Source organism: Octodon degus, unplaced genomic scaffold (genome assembly GCF_000260255.1).
Source record: "Octodon degus isolate 3935 unplaced genomic scaffold, OctDeg1.0 scaffold00001, whole genome shotgun sequence".
NCBI classification, from domain to species: Eukaryota; Metazoa; Chordata; class Mammalia; order Rodentia; family Octodontidae; genus Octodon; species Octodon degus.
The window spans coordinates 10,220,546-10,227,392 of NW_004524577.1; the positions used below are offsets into that span (position 1 = coordinate 10,220,546).

Sequence of the window (6,847 nt, forward strand, 5' to 3'; positions counted from 1 at the left end):
ATGAATAGAGGGATTTGTTCTAATGGCGTTTGTAGATAGGTTATCATGTCCGCATCTTGTACAGCAATTAACCACTGGGAGGAATGTATGCAATGTGTTAATTATTGAAATTGTCCTACCAATTTGATTTGAAACTGTCTCATTACTATTTGTTTATCAATAAAATTATGGAAAAAATATGTATTTAGACACCATGGGGTACTAGGCTGCTATAAATAAAGATAAATCTGAGTCATTTGTAGGAAAATGGATGTGCCTTGAGGACATCACATTAAGTGAAATAAATTAGACACACAAACTTACTCATTGCATAGTTTCTCTTATATCATAAGTTGAAAGTAGAAATAAGGAGCAAAATGAAAAATAGAGGGCCGGGTAGATGGCTCAGTGGAATAAGCACTTCCCTGGCAAGCGCAAGAGCCTGAGTTCAATCCCCAGTTTTGAGAAAAAAAAAAAAGAAAGAAAAAGAAAGAAAAAAGAAAGAAAGAAAGAAAGAGAGAAAGAAAGAAAAAAATGGCTAAGAGGAAAAATAGAGAATAGAGCTTTTGCAAATGGGAGTAGAACCAAGAAATGCACTTGGATCCATTGAGCTATCTAATATTTCTCTATTGAAGAATAACAAGATTGAAATATTACTTGATTATTTTGTAGTTCTTTAAAATCTAAATAGAACAATATTAATGAAGGGTAAGGGTTGTCTCATTTGACTCCACAAAACATAATTAAAGGATGTCACACATTTTATTAATTTTATTGCCAGAGAATTTTGATTCCATTGACCCTTGTCTGGGAAAGAAACTGAACAAGGTAAACCAGCAATTTCAGAAAACAACACACCTACATTTTAATGGAGGGAGAGACAAGAACTATGATGTGCCCTGGCATCGAGGGCGACTTCTAGAAGACAACGTTTCTTCTGAGGTGCCATTCCCATGTTACCGGCTAACAGTGGAGAACGGCCTTGGAGTTCAGAGTGAAGCAGAGGTGGAGTAGAGGAAGAGGCGATTGTGGAAAGGCAGGTGCCCAAGGTGTTCTGTGTGAAGACTATGTTAGAGGACCTTGGAGCCCAAAAGAGAAGGTCTATCCCCTTAAATTTTCCTTTATTTTTATTATTCTTTTTATTTTAAATAAAAATTTTATTTATTATAGAGAAAAATTTTAAAGAGGGAGTTATGTTCAAGTTAAACAGCCAAGGTTTTTAGAACATAAATCTTATTAATTCCTTTCCTAGGGGATTCTTCAAAGCTCAGCTGTGTGAACTCCAATTGAAGTCAAAAGTTGTAGAATCAAATTTCTTGAAAGGAATACTTTATCTCCTGAAAGAATATAGGGATATATATCTGATTATGTTACAGATTTAAAATTGTAGAAATATTTTGTTTTATATTGATTGATTTTTGAGACAGGGTCTTGCTATGCAGTTCAGGCTGGCTTGTGTTCACTTTGTAGCCCAGGCCTGTCTTGAACTTGCAAAGATCCTCATGCCTTATCCTCCTGAGGGCTGAAATTACATGGTGTGCCACTGTGCCTGGAAAAGTACTTTTTCATGGGCCTTATAATTCTTTAACAAAACAAGTAATGTGATGATCTGAGAAAAAATTGGAAATAATGGAAGGATCTGAACTTTTCCAGAAATAGTTGTGTATTTCCAAAGAACACAAACTAGCAAAGGTTCTGGGTACTGAGGATGTGTCAGACCTACTTGTATGGAAAGAGGAAACTTCTACAGAAGTCAGGAAAACAGAGGCCAGGATTGGCGGCCGGAGTTAGCCAAAGAAAATGGATTCCAAAGAAACATTTCCATAGAAGATACTAAAATACGTACTATGAAGATTCATATGACATTTGAATACTTGACTGACCTGTGAAGATTCTTGGAATTCTAAATTACTTTGGTAAATATATACAAATTAGATTCACAATGGTTAAGGTTTTCAAATCCCCTCATGCCATATGGTGAGGGGTAACGGATACAGACAGCTGGCATTGCTGTTATCCTCTAAAGAACAGTTGCCAACAGCTGCACAAGAGAAACTGAAATGAAGTAAAATTTTAAAGTATTTTGCTCCAAATAGCAGAGATAAAAAATAGTTTAAAGAGAAGAAAAAGTGCAGTGAAAACAAAACGCAGAAATGATATCTTCCAACAGCCATGGCTGTGTTTGATAGCTAGCTACCAAACCACGCGATCCAAGTGCATTTTTCTATCAAATGGGGAGCCAGATATATGACCATTCTTATCCATAGCAGTAGATGAAGGGGTTTTCATGTTAATAAATGCAAGAACCATTGACTAGAAGACATCAGTAGGACTGGTGGCACTGTGATTAGCAGGAAACAAATGCTAGAAAGAAACATGGAACAAGTGAAGGAATAAGAGAGGAAGATTCTGCCTCTAACATCAAACTATGGTTGTGGAAAGTGGAAAATATACTACTGATACATTTCAAAAATGTATCTAAGTAGCCTAACTACTATTTCCTTAGTAGAAAATCTATCTAGCGATAAGTTGTAAAACAGCTCATGTCAAAAAAAAAAAAAAATCAAACAAACAATACAGCTCATGTCCTAGCTTGCTTGATGGTGACAATAAAATGAAACTCTATTGCAAAGGGATAGGCAGGGGATATCTGTCTACTTCATGTCTTTATGTCAGTGTGGCCCAAGGGGACCAAGGCCAGGCTTTGGCTGGTAGAAAGTCCAAAGACCATAGGGTTGGGGCTACTCTGCGATGTCTATAGCTTGAGAATGGTAGGGTAAGAAAGCCCAAAGCTTGCTCTCTTTCTTAATTTTAGTCTTCATAAAGGAATCTGAATGAAATTCTACATTAAATACTGAGCTGAGAGCTAGGGAGATGGCTCAGTGGAATAAGCACTTCCCTGGCAAGCGCAAGAGCCTGAGTTCAATCCCCAGTTCTGAAAAAAAAGAAAGAAAGTAATTAAATACTGAGCTGCATTCTTTGTGTAGGGAGTAAAAGGTTATCAACAAAGCTTTTCTGGAAAGGGGCACACGTTGACTCTGTACTCTATAGTCATGCTGGTGGGGCAGTATTAGACTCAGGGCCTTTACTCAGGAATAACTTTAACACTTTTGAGCCCTACAGCATCATATGAGACTGATTGGAAATGCAATTAGTTACTTACACTGGCTCAAGTCTATGTTTTGAGGTAGCTGTCTTGCTTACTACTCTAGTAAAAGAGAAAAATCTGGTTACCAGGGCAGCATTTGAGTATCGGCAAGTTGCTTGCCTGTTTCTTTCTGAGTCTTGTGCTGTGGCGAAAATTGTGCTCTGGAGGCCCAGTAGGCCATCCGACTAACAAGCAGCAGATTCGACTAGAATTTACAAAGCACTGAGCAGAGTAGCAAGCACGCAATGCAGGAGTCTGCCCATTCTCTGGAACATGGTAAGAACTCAGTAAATACCCAGGGACTGGATGGACAATGACAACCCTTTCACTGGGGTACCTGGTGCTGTAGTAAACGGTAGGGCAAAGATCTGCGGATCTGGAATCTGGATCCAGATCAGAGATACAACTACCTATCCAAGATACAACTTACAGCTGTCTTGTGCTAGAAAATCTGTAACATATTTAGGGGTATAAATCTATAAACCTGGTTTTACGACCAATCAGTTGACTCTTGGAGATAGCATCGCATTCCAGGCATAGTCCAGCTGTAATCTAACATTTAATTTATTTCAGGATGAACACGACAGATTTGAATTCAATCCAGGACTCCTTGACATGCTCTGGACCTACAGGAAAAGGACAGCTGATTTTGAATCTTAAAATCATTTGTCTGATGTTCTGGAAATACAGGAAGCTGTGGTGTGAATTTACTGCAGCCTTATTTGTGCACCTGGCAGTGTGATCAGTTATGTGGAATGAGGGAGACCGTTACCTGGTTCTGTTTTCTGTATGTCCCAGGTTAGGGGAAGAAGCAAGCAGGAGAACAAATAATGTGATGCAGGTATTTCATTCAAAGTAGTTCTCAGAGATACTCCATTCTAGGCATTGCAGTGTCTGACTGGACAACTGGTCCCTGAATCCCGAATAGGAATTGATTAGTATTGATCGTGTATTTCTGGTACCTTGTGTAGCTCCTGGAACAAGGCAGATGCTCAGTCTGTGACTGCTGGTTGATGAATGAAGAAAGGAATGATAGGCAGTGAGCTCAGTAAAAGAATCCCGAAGAAAGTAACACATAGAAATAAAACCATAGATTAATTATTAGGGAGAATCCAAGATTGTCCAACATAATTTTGTTGTTAAATAAAATAGATGAACAAACAAAACCATTTAGGTTTGCCAGTTCTGATGATAACCCACTACTATTGTGGACTATTGGACTGCATTGGGTTATTTTGCTGAATTCAAGCATGTACAGTATTTGGACTGGCATCAAGTCTGAAAAGGTCCTTTAAAGACTTCTCCAAATACAGCTTCTCTAACTGCAATGGAACACCCATCTCTGACAAAGCAAAACAAAAAAGGGGGAATATAAATGAAGGACCATTTGGTAGTGAAAAAAAAAATATGTATATACAAAATAGGATAGATATATAGCTACTTTCTCTTAGTTCAAGAGAAGAAAGGTTTGTACTAATATTGTTTAGACAAGATATCATGTCTGCATCTTGTCCTCTGAATTACTACTATGAAGACAACAATATGCAATGTATTAATTATTATAACTGTCCTACTAACCTGTCCTCAAACTGTTTCATTGCTGTTTTTTCTCATTAAAATTAATAAAAAATAAATAAAAATAATAAAGTAAAAAAAAAACCCTTAGGTAGTCATGAACCCTAGAAGAAGTATTCCCATATCTTGTAGAATATCTCATGCAAATATGTCACTGAACTATAAACAAGATATATGTTTATATTTTTATTAAGTATTGAAAATCCCTAATTACATATCATATTAAAAATTGTAGAAAAATATTGAAATGTGAAAGATATAAGATGTAGACAGAGTGAATTTTAGAGAAATATTTCTGAAATGAATACTTAGCATGAGATTAACAATAGATTGCACGTTGTAAATAAATTATTTACAAACTTAAATGAATATAACACTAAAAATTGTCCAAAATAAGAATGAAGAAGAGTGCAGCGTGGTGCTGGACGGGACAGCTGTCCTCCAAGTCCACCCCTGCCTCCTCACTCTGTGGTCATAAGAGCTGCCTACCTCTTCCAGCTGTTCCTGCTCAGCCTGCTGGCTCAGGACCAATATGACTTGGATCCGCTGTCCCTGTTCCCAGACAGTGTCCAGTACTCCCACTACAACGACCAGATAGATACCCAAGACTACTATGATGATCAGAGGTGAGCTCTCGGTCCCCAGAGGAGCAGTTCCAGTCCCAGCAGCAGGTCCAGCAGGAAATCATCCCAGCCCCCACGCCTGAGCCAGGAAACACAGAGACGGAGCCCGCTGAGCCTGGGCCTCTGGACTGCCGAGAGGAGCAGTACCCATGTACCCACCTCTACTCCATCCATAAGCCTTGCAAGCAGTGTCTCAATGAGGTCTGCATCTACAGCCTCCGCCGCATGCACGTCGTGAACAAGGAGATCTGTGTCTGCACAGTGTGTGCCCATGAGGAGCTCCTCCGAGCTGACCTGTGTCGGGACAAGTTCTCCAGATGTGATGTGATGGCCAGCAGTGGCCCCATGTCAGTCTGTAGCAGTCTCCTGTGCCAGGAGCTGCGGGGGCTGCTAGGGTGGAGCTGGTACCCTTAGCTCTGGCCCTGCACAGACCCTGCCTGACTGTCATCCCTGTCCTTGTTCTCCCCGTCCCACGTCCCTCATTCTGTAACCTGACAGACTGCCGCCCCGGGGAGTTGCACGCTCTGGTACCCCAAGCCCGGCCCCTAGCCTGTGGCCACCACTGGGGGTGCAACAGGGGCACCACCCAGGCTCTGCCTCCAAGTGGGGGGCACCCAAGACCTCTCTGTGGGACACAGATCTCTGATGTGACTTGTCATCCCCCTAGGACAGACCCTTGAGGCAGGCTATACCCCTTACCCCAGCTGGTCTGCCTGGATCTCCTATAGCTCCCTGGGCATGGATCACCTCTGTTTTATATAAAATTAAAAATAAGTTTTTATAAAAAATAAAAATGAAGAAGAAAGAATTTGCAGATCAGTCATAATAGTTCATTCTGTGTCAAATTCAAGAAACTCATATTCATATAATCAGAATTCTCAAAGTAGAAAAGCATAGGCAATGAATATTTACAGATTTAAAATTTCTGAATTTAGTTGCACTTATAACATATTTCCAAGAAAAATGAACCTTTTGCACAAGAAATATGAATAAAATCATATCAAGATACACAAAAGTGAAATTGTCCAAAACTTATTGTAAAGAAAAAAATCATTAAAGCTATACATAAAAAATATTAGCTGTGGAAGAACAAAATTAAATAGCATCTTATTCCACATTAGCAAGAAAAAAAAGACTAAGTGTGTAACAAACTAGACTAATTCAAGGACTGAAAGAGAAAAAAAGATCTGTCCTCTTTGAATTTTATACTTAGCAAACATGTCCTTGAAAACTAAAAGTAAAATGTTTTCCAATCATGCAAACTTAAAATATTCTAATACCTTCAGATGTAGCATATTGGAAATAACAAAGAGCATAATTCAGAAGGCAAGAGAAGTTGCTGTATGGTCCTGGATAAAGAATAAAGAGCTCTCAAAATGATCGTTATGCAGGATTATGTAAAATATATTAGATGAACCCATTTAAAAGGTCATTAAAGATTTCTATGAAACAGTATCAATCTTATGTCCGGTTATACACATATTGTTTTCATGTATGTGTGTGTGTGCGTGTGTGTGTGTGT

The 6,847-nt window shown here is 38.9% G+C and overlaps 1 pseudogene; it reads left to right on the top strand.

Moving 5' to 3' along the window:
* LOC101580659 overlaps positions 1–5,719 on the top strand; it is a 30,036-nt pseudogene extending 24,317 nt beyond the window's left edge.
* The last annotated feature ends 1,128 nt before the right edge of the window (positions 5,720–6,847 follow it).